The sequence below is a fragment of the Gobio gobio genome (assembly GCF_949357685.1).
Source record: "Gobio gobio genome assembly, chromosome: 7".
Lineage (NCBI taxonomy): Eukaryota > Metazoa > Chordata > Actinopteri > Cypriniformes > Gobionidae > Gobio > Gobio gobio.
The window spans coordinates 36,852,843-36,869,557 of record NC_137103.1 but is presented as its reverse complement, the minus strand read 5'-3'; positions in this window follow the sequence as shown (position 1 = coordinate 36,869,557).

The window sequence follows — 16,715 nt, the reverse complement described above, 5'->3', positions numbered from 1 at the left end:
CGCTGCTCTTGCTTGTGTGATATTGCTCAGACATAACATGGCCAGTTATATGCTTTTATTTTTGCTCCTCAAATGAAAATAGTCTCAAAAGAAGCCAAAGCACAACATTAAACACAAATCCAAATCCTCAAACTACATTCACAAAACCCCTGACTATTCTGGCAAAATCAAACAATTGTCACAAAACTATTTCACCTGTTCTCAAAATCAAACAAAGCTTTAAAATCATACAAACATGAGTCAATAATATAAGCATGACAGTTCATTCACTAGACACTACATCAAAAAATGGAGAACACAGCATCCAGAACATGAGGCTACAGAACAAAATGTATGTTGCATACAGTAAAAAAATATTGCAATTACGTATAGTAATCAAAGCATAGAATAGTAATCAAAATCTATATATGGTGAATATATTGTATACTGTGTACTGCAAGTCCAGTATTGAATATTGTATGGTAATGAACACTTCAACACTTTAACTGTAAAAATACAGCAGTCTAAATGAAAAGTATGGTTACAGTAGTGTACACTCAAAAAAGTTGTACAACTGCAAAATCAAGGTCAATGAGAGATTGATTCTTTCTCAAAATGAAACACTTATTTAAAAATTTTACAGTCATTTAACAAAAGCCAATTTTGACACCGTATGGCACACACATGAATCATACAATCGGATTCTGTTTGATTCATTTACACACTGCTGTTCTCAATCTTAAACACTTGTAAAATTTCTACTTTTCTAATTATGTAATCTGGGTTTGATTTTTTTCAGAGATATTGTTAGAGTAAAGTATATAAATATATTGACCAAACCGTACACACAAGACCAGTACTGCATATTGATGAACATATTTATTTTATATCTGCTGAGGTTGGCCTGAACTCTCTGTCCAGCCTCTCTCAATGTCAACCCATGGGTACTCAGTACTCATGGTCAACCAAGATTGCGCGAATCGCATTTGATAAATTTGGTCACCGTCTTCTCTGTCCACGTCCTACTCCAGGTCTACCTCTTCCTACCCCCTTCCCCTCTCTTCCTCTCTACCCCCTTCCCCTCTCTACCCTTCTTCCTCCACGGGCTCCCCCTCTCATCTTCACTCTTCCTCTTACTGCGACGTTGCCTTCCATTTTTGTTGAAGACAGGTAAACTCACCTGTTGCCTTTTACAGTGCTGCTTACCCCTGATTGTTGAGTTTACAATTAAGCACCTAAGTGACTACACAGCTGATGGCTGTGTTTTATCAATTGGTGGGGTGGTATTTTGGAAAGCAGTACCTTGAAATGGCACAGAAGTGACATCAGGTTAGATTTCTGCATCTGTAGAGTAAGTGCGTTTAGTGTTTTGCAGAAAGTGTGAGGCAGAGAATGTGCTTATAGTTGTGCAGATCTGGGCTGAGTGTCAGTTTAAATAATTGTGCTGTGCATGTCATTTTAGTGTGTTAGCAATTGGAAAAAAACCTGTAAATTAGTTTATTTCACCTATAAAACGGGTCTGGAGAAAACAGCAATGTCAACGTCCAGTTCAGTTCTCATTCAATAGTGTCAGTGCAGTCAGATCAATTCTATTGTTGAATATTGTTGAGGACTCCACATCACAGGCAACGTCATCTCTTGCCAGGTAAAGGGAAGAGCTCTGGCTCTGTTGTGCCAGATCTTGACAACATTCTCCACACCTTGAAATGTGAAATGTGTTTTAGTGAGTGAGAATGTGTTTAGAGTTTAGCAAAAAGAGTGCATGAGATTTGCAATCAGTGTCTAACTGCATGAACTTGTTTAAGGCTTTGCAGAAAGAGTGATTTATTTGACACATTGGTTTAGGCTATTGAGAATTTGGTTCAGAGAATGGGCTTTAGTGTTTTAGCAATTCAGGAAAAACTGTAATACAAATCTTTATATGATAATAAAATGAGTTGGTCTTTTATTGATGTAGGGCATCTTATTATCCTGTTGCCTTCATGAAACTGAACCTCAGTTAGCAGTTAAAACAAGATTTACCTGAATAAGCCTACAGGTTTTTTACAGTATTTCCCCGCCCCCCATACAACGAAAGTGAGGCAGTGGGCTGTCCAACCAAATGTTGTCCAACCAAACGCTCCACAGAATGTCTTCATTTTTGTGTTCGAAAGAAGAAAGGTCAGGTTTGAAACGAAATACAGTAAAGGTGAGAAAATGGATAGAATTAAAAATTTTGGGGTGTACTATCCCTTTAAGTGGCCGTTTACGTGACACTGTTTTCAAACAAAAGCAGAAAACTAGTTTTGGCCATTCATTGAAAATGCAAACTTTGAAAATGGGTTGCAAAGTGCACATTTTTTAAAACGATAGGCTACAAAAATGTGAAGTTGTGAAAACGGTGACGTCATGCACATACATTTCACGTGTTCAGTCTATAGGCGCGTACTGTTTCTTTACAAAGTGACAGATCGGTTTTTGGCAGATTTGCATGAACGGGGATCGTTTTGACAACGTTGTCACCTGTATGTGAAAAACGTACATCGTTTAGTACATCGTTGATGAGTAAACCCTAAGAATGCAATCAATTGGTTGGCTCCATGCTATTCTACCGCGGATACTGACTGTTCTGTGACCCAAGCAGGCCCTTCTCTCAATCCATGCATATCATTCAGAACACATCCCATGGTACGGCACCAATCTGTGGTTGAGTATGGGTTAAGTATGCATAACAAATAAGACTCCCAGTGTTGATGTGAACTTTACATTGCAGTGGCCTATTTAATATCAGCATGGCATATGATGCATCTCTTATATATGTGCACCATATGTAACATAACGAGAGACAACGCTGTTAGGTTGGCTGGAAGTTGCAAGAGGTTGAGAAATAACAGGAATAGGTCATGCCAGAGTATCTAAGCGAGCTTTGAGAGCCCCAATTTAAGCAGCACAAAAGAATGCGTTTTTATGTTCAGAGCTGAGAGTCCTTACTCAAACGCAGTGCTGACAAATCCAGGTCAGAGCTTCTCACTTGGAAATGATAAGAGTTTATTGTGGCTGGAGATTGGAGTGCTGCAGAAAAGTAGGAAACAACTGCCGCAATTCATTTCACGAGGTGCAGTAACTCCTTTGCATTTTTTGAATTGTCATTGTCACCGCTTGTCCTCCTCCCTATGATGATGATTTGAAGATTAGAGGGCAATTTGCCGGGTCCCCATCTGAAAGAAGAAAGGTGATTTAACACGGCTTTGAAAGGCAACAATCTAATCTCTCTCATTCTAATCATTCTCGATTATTTTGCTCTTCCCTTTTTTCTGCGAATTTGACCTCTCTATTGTGTCGAGGCAGTGTATACTGATACACACACAAACACACACTCAAACACATCTGTAATATAGACTGTGTGGGAGCTCAAATGGTGGCAATTTGTGTGGCTATAAGCGATTGGTTGACACGGAGGTGCTGATTATGGGGTATAAGTGTTAGGTTCCGATGGACCCATCCACACTGATGCCCTGATTATGGATAATTTACCCCTACTGTGGCATCATGGGACTCTACCCACGCTCCCATTCTCTCTCTTTCTCTCTCTCTCTTTCCTTTGATTACGTCTCGTCTGATATCAGAGAGAGATTGAAAGAAAGGTTGTCACCCGATTCTTTCGATGCCTCTGCCATGCCAGCCGTTTCTACGGTAATGCAGAAACTCATAAAGTCACTATTGAATTGAATATCTGCAGTCTAATATTCCTTGACAGACCCATGAGGTTTTTCTCCATCCTACCAACCTTATGACTCAGAATAGCGAATAACCGTAAATGACGATAGTCAAATCTCTCTGGTATGCTAGATGGGATGCCGGGCCTTTTTTCTTTCGCCTTTTCTGCATATAATATTGCGCCCAAAGAACCGTCTATAAATTACACAGTGTGTGTAATATATAATCTAGTGCAAGTGTGTAAGAAACGGCCTCCGGATCAAGCACAGAGTGTAGCACTCCACATTAAATCATTTATGGAGCCTGCATTCAAGCAGGCCGTGTGCATACAGTGCATACATCATTTAGCAAAGCTTGCACACATATAGCGACATCTCCTTTATATGTGCGTTTGAACACATCTTGAACTCAACTCAGATATAACGTATAGTATTTTGCCGGGAAAGGCCAATGAATACACCCACATCGTCTTGCGTGTTACTCGCACGGGAACGATCCACCCACAGTGACACATGCTGCCGTTAGTGTGTGGTCGAACGCAAGGACACATTTCTGCCATATGGATTGTGAGGCTTGAGCTACAACTGGGTTAAAGAGGATTATTGATGTCCTGGAAGAAATGACTGGCAAAACAATATAATTTGTATGAAGAAAAGACCAGCTTAAACTGGAATTAATTCCCAAGGCTGGTTTGGTGCTGGTTTGGCTGGTGGACATCAGCCCACCAGCATCAAAAACGACAGCAATGCTGGGCTCTTTCTTTCCATTCCGCTTCTCCCTTTATCTTTTTATCTCTCCCTCGAGCGCTTCCAGCGTCATTCAATAAAATTTGTCAGTCCTGCATTCTCCCAGATGCAATAAGTCTTTGATACTGCAACCATTCCTTTCCATTAGAGTGAATTCCTCTTTATCAATACTGCATTTAAATGCTGCAATCAATAAACAAATTATTCACTGAGTGTGGCATCTCTTCCCTGCTGTATCACGCCGAATAGTTCATTGACCCATGCCAATGCTCTCCATGGTGTGGAAATATTCATACGTGCACATGCATATAAGGTATTGACAAGAGGCCAAAAGTGCACTGCTAGTTTTGATGTTAGTACTATATGCAATAATTGCACACATAGTTATTTCATCACTTTAAAATTAAATACTACCAGAGTTCACAAAACAGCATATGGCAGCCATGCAAGAGTGATGACAGGATCTGTCTTATTTAAAGTAAACTATAACACTGAATATACCAGCCACAAATGTTTTATTTTTCAAATAATCAAATAATCTTCAAATAAATAATCAGTAGGCTATATATATATATATATATATATATATATATATATATATATATATATATATATATATATATATATATATATATATATATATATAATTATCATCATTATCTTCCGCTTATCTGGGGCCGGTCGCGGGGGCAACAGTCTGAGTAGAGACACCCAGACTTCTTGCCTCTCCCTAGACAATTATAATACCGAGGCGTTCCCAGGCCAGCCAGGATACATAATCCCTCCAGCGTGTCCTAGGTCTTCTCCGGGGTCTCCTCCCAGTGGGACATGCCCGGAACACCTCCCCGGGAAGCATCCAGGAGGCATCCGAAACAGATGCCCGAGCCACCTCAGCTGGCTCCTCTTCATGTGGAGGAGCAACGGATCTACTCTAAGCTCCTCCCGAGTAACCGAGCTTCTCACCCTATCTCTAAGGGAGCGCCTAGCCACCCTGCGGAGAAACTCATTTTGGCCGCCTGTATCACGGGATTTCGGTCATGACCCACAACTCATGATCATAAGTGAGAGTAGGAACGTAGATTGACCGGTAAATCGAGAGCTTCGCCTTACAGCTCAGCTCCTTCTTCACCACGACAGAAGCTGCACCAATCCGTCTGTCAATCTCCCGTTCCATCCTTCCCTCACTCGTGAACAAGACCCCAAGATACTTGAACTCCTCCACTTGAGGCAGGAACTCTACACCAACCTGAAGTGGGCAAGCCACCCTTTTCTGACGGAGAACCATGGCCTCGGACTTGGAGGTGCTGATTCTCATGCCAGCCGCTTCACACTCGGCTGCAAACCGTCCCAGTGCATGCTGAAGGTCCCGATCTGAAAAGGCCAATACGACAACATTATCTGCAAAATGCAGAGACGAAATTGCGTGGTCCAAACTGGACACTCTCCGGCCCCTGGCTGCGCCTAGAAATTCTGTCCATAAAAATTATGAACAGAACCAGTGACAAAGGGCAGCCCTGCCGGTAGGGCTGTAACGATTTGACCAAAAATAAAAACCTTGATTAATTTAACATTTTACCTCGATTACGATTAATGAACGATTATTTTTTTTTTGCCCTCATAAGGTTTTTGAGTTAGTTCACTGATAAGGTTTGTACTGTAAATATTTTTTACTATTAAAGGTGGATTTTTTTTTTCTAATGAAAAAGTGTATTACTTTGTGGTTTTAAAATACTTGAAGTAAACGGTTCACTTTTAGCAGTTGTTGTCTATGGGGCAGATTTCTGTTTGTTGTACATCAGATACAGATAAATTAGCACAGTAGGCCTACATTTCATTTATTTGAATGCATTAATGAGAGAGTGATTGTGTGTGTGAATTACTCATACCGTCTCTATTCATTATGAAGCTGTGGTTTGTACTTACTTCAAAGGTATTAAAATGTATGCCTATAACGTTTGAGTTTCTAAGCTACTTTAGTGACTTTACTTTAGTCACAGGACAGCGTTGACACTGCGTTTCTGCGCTGCTCTCTGTGCGCGATCTTCACGTGATGTGCGAGCTTCTGTCTGAGTGCTCGACAAACAAATGACAAGATTTGTGAGGACACAGGTGAAAGAGGTCTGCCTTTAGGGCTTGCGCACGCCGTCTGTGTGTGTGTGTGGGTGGGTGTGTGTGTGTGTGTGTGTCAGCGTGTAGGCTATAAGAACAGCAATTAAATAAACTGTATAAACTGTGTAAAACATGCAGTTACTATAGTGATTCTGGGCATCTATAAACAAAGATCACTGCTCCTGCATCTCTCTGTGTGCCTGCAAACTGCACTTGATGTGACTGACGGGGCGGTTAGAGGTTCTGAATGTCGGTTTCGATTATTTTTCGATGAATCGTACAGCCCTACCTGCCTTAGTCCAACATGTACCGGGAACAAGTCTGACTTTCTGCCAGCAATGCGAACCAAGCTCCTACTCCGGTCGTACAGGGACCGAACAGCCCTAAGCAGGGGGCCCCGGACCCCATACTCCCAGAGCACCCTCCACAGGACACCACGAGGGACACAGTCGAATGCCTTCTCCAAATCCACAAACCACATGTGGAATGGTTGGGCAAACTCCCATGAAACCTCCAGCACCCTGGAGAGGGTATAGAGCTGGTCCAGTGTTCCACGACAGAGACGAAAACCACACTGTTCCTCCTGAATCCGAGGTTCCACTATCGGCTGAATTCTCCTCTCCAGTACCCTGGCATAGACTTTTTCGGGGAGGCTGAGAAGTGTGATCAATTCCGCCCCTATAGTTGGGGCTCCGCCCCTATAGTTGGAACACACCCTCCGGTCCCCCTTCTTGAAAAGAGGGACCACCACTCTGGTCTGCTAGTCCAAAGGTACTGTCCTCAACTGCCACGCGATGGTGCAGAGGCGTGTCAGCCAAGACAGCCCCACAACATCCAGAGACTTGATGTACTCAGGGCGGATCTCATCCACCCCCAGGGCCTTGCCACCGAGGAGCTGTTTAACTACCTTGGTGACTTCAGCTTGGGTGATGGACGAGTCCACCTCTCAGTCCTCGGCGTCGAACGGTTTGCTAGAATCTCTTTGAGGCCAACCGATAGTCTTTCTCCATGGCCTCACTGAACTCCTCCCAGGCCCGATTGTTTGCCTCCACAACTACATGTGCTGCCGTCCGCTTGGCCAGCCGCTACCCGTCAGCTGCTTCAGGGGGCCCACAAGTTTGCCAGACCCTATAGGACTCCTTCTTCAGCTTGATGACATCTCTTAATTCCGGTGTCCACCACCGGGTCCGGGGATTGCCTCCTTGACAGGCACCGGAGACCTTGCGGCCACAGCTCTGAGCAGCTGTGGAGGTGTGGACAATGGAGGTAGAGAACATGGTCCATTCGGACTCAATATCTCCAGAATCCCTCGGGATCCAGTCGAAGCTCCGCCGGAGGTGGGAGTTGAAGATCTCTCTGACAGGGCTCTCGGCCAAACGTTCCCAACAGACCCTCACTGTACGTTTGGGTCTGCCAGGTCTGTCCATCTTCCTCCCCCGCCATCGGATCCAACTCACCACCAGGTGGTGATCAGTTGACAGCTCCGCCCCTCTCTTAGTGTCCAAGACATACGGCCGGAGGTCAGATGAGACGACCACAAAGTCGATCATCGATCTCCGGTCTAGGGTGTCCTGGTGCCTCGTTCACCGGGGTGAACTCCAACACATGGCGGCTGAGCTGGGGGGCTATAAGTAAACCCACACCAGCCTGCCTCACCATGGCAACTCCAGAGTGGTAGAGAGTCCAGCCTCTCTCAAGAATTGTGGTTCCAGAGCCCAAGCTGTGTGTTGAGGTGAGCCCGACTATCTCTAGTCAGTACCTCTCAACCTCCCGCACAAGCTCAGGCTCCTTACCCGCCAGCGAGGTGATGTTCCATGTCCCTAGAGCCAGCATATATGATAATATAATATAATATAATATAATAAATATACAGTTATATTTTTTACAGAGAACGTATATATATATATATATATATATATATATATATATATATATATATATATATATATATATATATAATTTTTTTTTTTTAAGGAATAGTTGGCATGGTTATTGATTACTATGGATCTTACAGCTTATTTAATTTGATCTTGGACAAGTTTGATGAGAAGTATTTGAGTTAATATTAAAATCTCAGACTTTTGATTGCAGAATTTGATATCCTGGTACCCAGCAGAAGAATCTGAGAAGCATAAGACCTCTCAAAATATAAATTTGTTCTCCATTTAATATCACAGCTGTTTAAACAAATGAGTAGTTAAATAGATTCCATTTGTGATATTTATTTTCTTACGGTAAGCTTCTTCTTCACATACTGTAGTTTTTGGTTTGGAGACAGAACAGTTACTATATGAAATTTAAACTATATCCATATCCTGAACAAAATGTCCTCAATATGCTAAATGGCTGAAATGCTCACCATGCTGTAAAATAGAGTGACAGTATGGTACAGTTATGTATTCCCAGGTGATGCTGCTCACTTGCCTGCACAGATTTTACATACTCAACAGCTCAGCAGAACCCGGGAAGAGCATGACTCAGAGAAGCGCTCATACTGCCAAATGAGGATGAAAGAGACACTGGTTTAATCCACCCAGTAGATATAAGGAGGGGTTGAGAGAGAGAGAGAGAGAGAGAGAGAGAGAGAGAGGTAAGTCCTCACAAACTGTGTCCTATTCTCCCTTGAAAAGCTGCAGGGTAATTCACTCTTCTGAATAGTGAACTGTCCACTCAAATAACTCAAGACTCATAGTGATGTACCAAGATCCTCTCTCTGGAGGATTAGGGGCAATATGATGTGCATTTTCATGTGAAGGTGGATTTGTGCGTGTGTGCGTGTGTGTAGGTGCGTTGTGCTGTGTTTAAACGTGTGTGCATAGCAGATCTGGTCTTAGTCTTGAGGCGAGCCGAGTGTGACCCACTTTCCCTCTGAGCTTCTCTGCTAGAGATGCACTCAGGCAGGCAGGCAAGCACACACTCACACACACACACACACACACACACACACACACACACACACACACACACACACACACACACGCTAAACGCCAACATCAGAAGACAGAGAGGAGGGGAGATAGAGAGAGGGAAGGAGCAGGGAGATGATGATACATAGCCGCTGCTGCACTCTTCAATTCAAAAATCAATCCCTGTTCCAAACCCGCCCCTCCAGCACTTTGTCATGTGCAAAAACACAGCGCCCATTTTGCTGGGGGATTTTCATCCAACAAGTAAGCACAGCTGCACCCCTGTGTATGATTGCATATGCATGCGCAGAGAGTCGTCAACCTCGGCTACGGGCCAGCGTGCGAGATCTCTGTATAAAACGGCCTATACATTAATAGTTCATTTAATATTAATGAGTCCCAAGTGTAATTGCATCACTGGGAAGACCTGCATGAAGATTACCCATCGAACCCTAACCGCAGAGCACTGCAAGCCTCTAATGTGTATTTATTATCAGGTCAGAGCTCGTAATGTTACACACTAATAATGTTTGTTCCACGAATGCTGGGACAACAGCACTGTTAAAGGGGTGGTAAACCACGATTTCACTATTCTAACTTAAGCTAGCGTGTAATGTTGCTGCTTTAGCATAAACAACATCTGCAAAGTTACAACGTTCAAAGTTTAAAGCAAAGGGAGATATTTGCTTTTAAAGAAATCAGTTTCTAAGAACTACAGCAAACGGCCAGTAGGCGGCTACACACATTCCTCCAGGGTTGGTGACATCACCAGGCTCAATATTTACATAAACCCCTCCTCCGAGAATATTAAATAGGGGGGGTGAGGCCATTTTGTATCGCGGCGCTGTTGTGGTATAGTAGGCTGGAGTGTTGTTGCCGCGATGCCGAGGAAACGCTGTTATATTCATCCGGATTGCAGGTCTGGGGTACTTGCTTTGTTCAGCCTTCATAGGGACAGGGGTGCGTTGCAGAGCGTTTAACATACAACATGTTATATGCACGTGTGTATGAGACAGAAGGGAACAGGCACGTGCGGGGCTCCCGCAACACATTTCACGGAGGAAAACTTTCACAATGTTCGCGAGTTCAACACCGGATTTGCACAACGTCAGCTGCATAAGACAAACACTGCCAGTGTGTGAATGCACGACGCGCGCGGGGCTCCCTCCCGCAGCACATTTCACGGAGGAAAACTTTCACAATGTTCGCGAGTTCAATGCAGGATATGCACAACGGCTTGTCCTGAAAGCTGGATTTACAAACAGAAGCTGTTTACGGGCCACAACCTGTAAGTCTGATTTATTTTTCATCGATGTGTTTTCCTGTAATAGGTTGTAGCAAGGAAGTAAACAGATGACAACGCTGTTCTGCAAACCAGTCTGTTAAATGCTTATTCATTCTTAACGTTATCCGACGAACACCTATCGTTACAAACACTAACGTTAAAATCTCAACAGCGAACTTGGCATTAGTGTAAATGATTCTTTGATTAGAGCTTTTATGTATTATTTATCTACAGGCTTGCTAAACATGGTTCTGTGTGGGATTTGGCTACTATAGTAAAGCCAGTGTTTAGTGTTTTGGGTTAATAGTTCTTGCGACAGATATTTGGCTATAATCGTTCTAAAAATACAAAAGTAACGGTGACATTCAGTAGCGATCACTATAGATCCGCAGTCTTTACTCATTAGGACTGAACAGGTTCTGCTCGATCATCTTCACTCAAATGTTCTGGGTCTGATTCGGGCTCAGATTGGTGTGGTTTTATTGACGCCATCGTTTCTAATACTGACCAAAGCACAGTCTACCGGTAAGGTAAGGGGCGTGACGTTTCCGACAAACATACACTGCGGTTAGCGAATCACAACACACTGGGCCAGCTAACCAATCTGAGCCCATTGCGTATTTTTGAGGGACTGGCTTCATACAACCCGGAAAGCATCAGACCGTTTTACAAGGAGGGACAGAGCAGTGTAGAATAAATGTCAAATATATGAAAAATAATGATTTTTTTTTTTAAAACGAAGCATTAACACATGTTACAGTGCACCCCACAAACACAATCAAGCCTTCAAAACAATGTGTTTTACCACCCCTTTAAAAGGATGGTATACATGCACAAGAAACATCACATTTCATCAAATATAACACCATCATGAAATCTAAATTGAAAATTCTTATTTTTTATGGAACATTTATGCGCCCTTGTAATCTTTAATCAAAAACATAAACATTAACGTAATACGTTACAATAAGGTATAGTTTGTTAACATTAGTTAACACAACCTGCGAAGGAGCAATATAATTTTACTGCATTTTTTTGTTATAGTTATTAAAATAAAAATGTGTTTGCTCATGTCAGTTCACAGTGCATTAACTAATTGATTGGTAGTTCATGTTAACTAACTATAATGTTAACAAATGAAACCGTTTTGGGAAGTGTTATAACATTAACTTCTGTCATCCACTTACTGTATATATGTGAAACTGAGAAGATGTTTTTTGGAGAATGCACAGGCTATTAATAAAGCAAAAGCAGTCACCATAGGTCATGTCAAGCTCCAAAATGACAAATGTTGGGACTCATGCACTATATTCCAAATCTTCTGAAGCAATAGTAATGTTTTATGAAGGTATTAGAATTTCAGTAATTATTCACTGAAAATCTCTCCTGTTTAATTTATACTTTTGCATATTGAACAGACCAGCATTAACATTCTAATGTCATCTTTTATGTTTCTACGGGTAAATGATGACAGAAGTTTCATTTTTGGTATAGACTATTGCTTTAATTTATGTCAACAATTGTCTCATTTGAGTCTATTTTAGCGATTTCTATTTGTTTTTAGGGCAACAAGTTAATATTTAACAGTTTGAGATGTAGATGAGATGTATAGAAATAATGGGCACTATATAAGTTTTAAATCTCCTGAGTTATGAAAGAGCAACTGCTGACCATTAAAATGTTCCTCTAGGCCTTTACAAGATAACCTTCTTTAAAATGCAGTCCTGGTTACATGAGGATGAGTAAATAATGATAGACTTTCCATTTGTGGGTGAACTGTGGGTGAATCTCTTAAGTTCATTTTTTGAGCAGTTTCCTGTAATCTTTTTTTTGTGTTGTCGTGGGTGTTGTCAAATGTTTAATGTTATGTCAGAATGGCACTTTCAGTAGCAATTGGCTCAATATTGCCTATGTATTTGCAGGATTTCTGATTATGACAGCACTACACCCAATTGTGCATTAACAATTCAGAAGAGGCTTTCAGGGTTTTCAAAAACTTTGAGTATTTGAATTGATGCAATCCCAGTGAAAGCCTAAAAAAGAAAGCGTTTTAGCCACCATGCTAGTAAATGAGTATACATTACTGGAAATTACTACTTGTAAATATGGGTTGGGTAAAAAAGAACCACATGAAACCATCGGCTAGTGTTATTAGTTTTCTGTGTGAATGTATTTTAGAGTTGAAAATGCATTTTGGTTTGCATATGAAAAGCTATTCCTGACATTATGAGTCTAGCCTCAACAGCATCATAACTTTTCATAAAGTATTTGGACAGTGAAGCCACGCTTAAAAATGTATGAATGTCATTGCATTAGGTGAAATATGGAACCAAATGACATTTATTTAAAAGAATGATAGCAGAAGCACACTTTTCAAGCAAAACATTTCACAAAATGAAATTTTAAGTTCATATTTATGTTTTAAGATTCCACTATGTTTGATATGTTGCTATCTAAAGCATTCGTATTTTTTAAGTGTCAAGGTACTTTTTGCGGCCATTACTTTCTTTGCTCCTCAAGAAAAAGACTAGTTAGTCAAAATCCCATTGAAGAAAATAATTAGCCTGGCGTGATCAGCTCCTTTTTATGTGCTCCTCTTGTGATGAGTTTTCTGATGCAGGTCTTTGTGAGTGCCACCTTAACGTAAACACAGCTAATTAGCGGAAAGGCAGATGTGAGCTCATGAAGAAGAAAAAAATCAGAAATGAGCAACTCATCGTGCGGCGTCAACTCATGTCAGCGAATAAAGAGAGGGAGCACAGGAAGCAGTCTCTAAGCTCTTTTTGGAGCGCATTAGCAGTACTTGATGAGTGGTAAAACGCTGCATTTGTCATTGTGACACACTCCTGGCCCCCACAGAGACAGACTGCAGTTAAAACTCAGCCCTGATAGATTACAGAGACAACTACATTCATAACCCAGCTGTATACCTCCACGTTGAAACGTTGCATACGTACGTCCCGCCTGCAGATGTTCAGGTGTTTATTGATGGATGTATTCGGATCTGCATGGAAATGGCCTGTTATAGCTTTGTTTGTTTATTTATTGTGTCTGTCTTTTTGACAGCAATCCATCTTGGTCTCACACCAGGGTCATTGTGTGTGTGTGTGTATGTGTGGCAAGGGAGGAGAAAGAGAAATCGTGTGTCTTTCAAAGTGTAGTTCATCTTGTCACCAAGGAACAGATTTATCACAATGATGTGTCACTGTACACAAAAGCATTATAACAAAAGCATAATGTCTATAATGCAGGTCAAACTAAGAAAAAGGCTGTGCGTACACACACAAACATGGCCTTTAATGCATTAGGCTAAGCAAAGACCATCAATAACAGTGATCTGTTCTATTGCAGTCATAAACTAGCTTTTTATTCCTCCCTCTGTCTTTCTCTCCCTCTCTCTCAGTAGTATCAATATGCCTAATGAAGAAGATTACAGGACATGCATACTTGATGTCCCAAATGATCTACTGAAATTTCCATTTCCATAAGAAACCCCAAAGCGGTGGAAACTCTCGTGGAAAAATGAGGAAATCTCATTTACCAGGGGCCTATATTGTGAAGCCTGTATCGGGATTCTGTGAATAGTAAGACATGCGGTATCTTTTAAAGAGCAGAACTCACCCTTATATTGCGCAGCGTTCTGCTCTGATTATGATTAGGAACATATATTAATTTTCTGTGCATTAAATACACATTAAATAAAAAAAGACTAAGCAGAGTTTTTTGTGCTCAGATGTTGCTTTTTCATATCTCAGGGTATTTAATGGAGTTATGTTTCAATTCTGTCTCAAATTGTTTTTCATTTCATTCTCTCCTTTGGAAAAATAAAAATGGAGACAAAAAGATACCGTTGTTGACACATGAATATAGAGATATACATTCCTATACAATGATTGATAATAGAATATTATAAATAATTGATATTATTCATTAATATTTATTTTAAATATATAATTTGGTTTTGGGAGAATCAAAAATTAAAAGGTAAATGCAAATAATGTGATGCTACCATATGCTTATCAACTTTTAAAAAGAGGAGAAAACACTTATTTTTTTTGTTGATGTCAAAGTTCTTGCATCTAATCATCTGTATCTTGATGGAGCAGAAATAAATTAGGCAGATGCCAGCATGAACAGGCTGCTTGACATCCACTGATCCTTGAAAACCATGAACAAAACTGCACAATGTAAAAAATAAAAACATTTATACAGCTTCACTTGCAGCACAGATAAATGAGGTTTGTGCCGACCACAATTTGTGTAGTGCTGTGATATATTGACTGAAAACAATGAAATTCAAGACAAATATATTGAAAATGAATCTCTAGCGCTAGTTCTGCCAGGAAGATTCAATGTTACGACATTCATTACATCCAGACCTAACCAATCATGTTCTAATTCTCAGAGTATAAAAGACCGGTACCAACACGCTTGAGTTCTCAGATGCTGACGCCAACATTACCTCCATCCTCCCCACCACCACCAGGTTGGTCCCCGCCTATACCTCCCAGGGGGTCGGCTGCGCCCCTGCCTTCATCTTCAGGCAGGAAATGCAGAGTCCGTTACCCTCGAGACGAGAGCTACGGACGGGGTCTACGCCAAAGAACCTCTAATTATAATACTTGCTGGTCTGTTAATAAACTTGCTATTTTATCGTATATCATCTGGCCTCCCGAGTCTTTCTGGTAGAACCACATTTTTCCAGTATGATGTCTTGCTAGCAATTTTGTATTTTTTGGGCCTATGTTCATGGTAATATGAATACTATTATTAATAATGTGTGTTATGTGTCGATGTCCAATGTAAAATCTGGGTCCTGACGCAAAACCAGTTGAGAACCTGGAGTCTTTATCTCAGGGGAAAAGTCTGAAAAGCAGGAGACTTAAGCAAGCGTCTCCATTCACTCTCCCATTAATATCATTGCTGTCTAGCAGAAACGCCTGCCACGTTAAAGAGATCTCATTTGTGACTTTCTCTCCTGTGGGATCTAACTTCTGCATGAGGGGATTTTTGCTTAAGTGCTGTGCTGAATCTGTCCCGTGGAACGAGATGAGGTTTGCCTGCAAACATCTTGAGATGTCAGCGTCAATCCGGACTGAATACTTCTTGGGTCATAAAATGTTGACGTTGAATGTGTATTTTCGTCCGCTGCCATCATGCCACATTCAGGGCATCCATTTTTAGAACAAAAGCCATGATTTCATATCCCAAAATAACAGCGACAGTACACAGGAGGAAACTGTCTTCTGCACACACATCACAAAGCTGCTCAACTGAAGAAATGCAGGTTACAACAAACTGCTTCATCATTATCTCTTTCTCTCTCTCTCTCTTTCTTCTTGTCTTGAGCTCTCTTTTTCTCCCCTTCATCTTTCAGTTTCGCTCTCTTTCTGTCTTCTCACTCTCTCAATCCATCCCTCCCTCTTTCTCTGTCAAGGAGTGGGCTTTGATTAAAATATATCTCTTTTTGTCCCTGAAACCTGACTCGGTGTGCTCGAACTGTACCAGCTCACATCATTATGCGATGAGCACCAAACAAAATCTGCTCCTCTTTGTCTTATTCTCGTCTGTGACTCATTCATTACCATGTGAAAGATCAAACTCGAGCACTATAGCTCTCACAAAGGAGAAGCACGCTAAAGCGAGTTTTCCAAGCCATATTTAAACAAACATACAAACAAGCAAGAGAACGAGCAAACAAACCACCCTGTGCTGCAACGCATCACGTCCTCGTTTAACTCTATGGTGTCTTTGATTCACGCTGCAGGGTGCCTGCAAGTTGCCTTATGAAACGAATAGCTTATCTAGAGCATCTTGAGAAAAAGCTGGAGGAAATATTGTTATTATTTCATTTATTTAAAGAAAAAGAAAAAAATGAGTGGAGCCAATGTACCCAGGCAGGCCTGGTCCTCTCCAGATGGATTCTAGGCAGCCTCATCTTCTTCATCCATTATTGATGAGTGGGGCAAAGAGAAATAGGTCAGAAGAGAATGA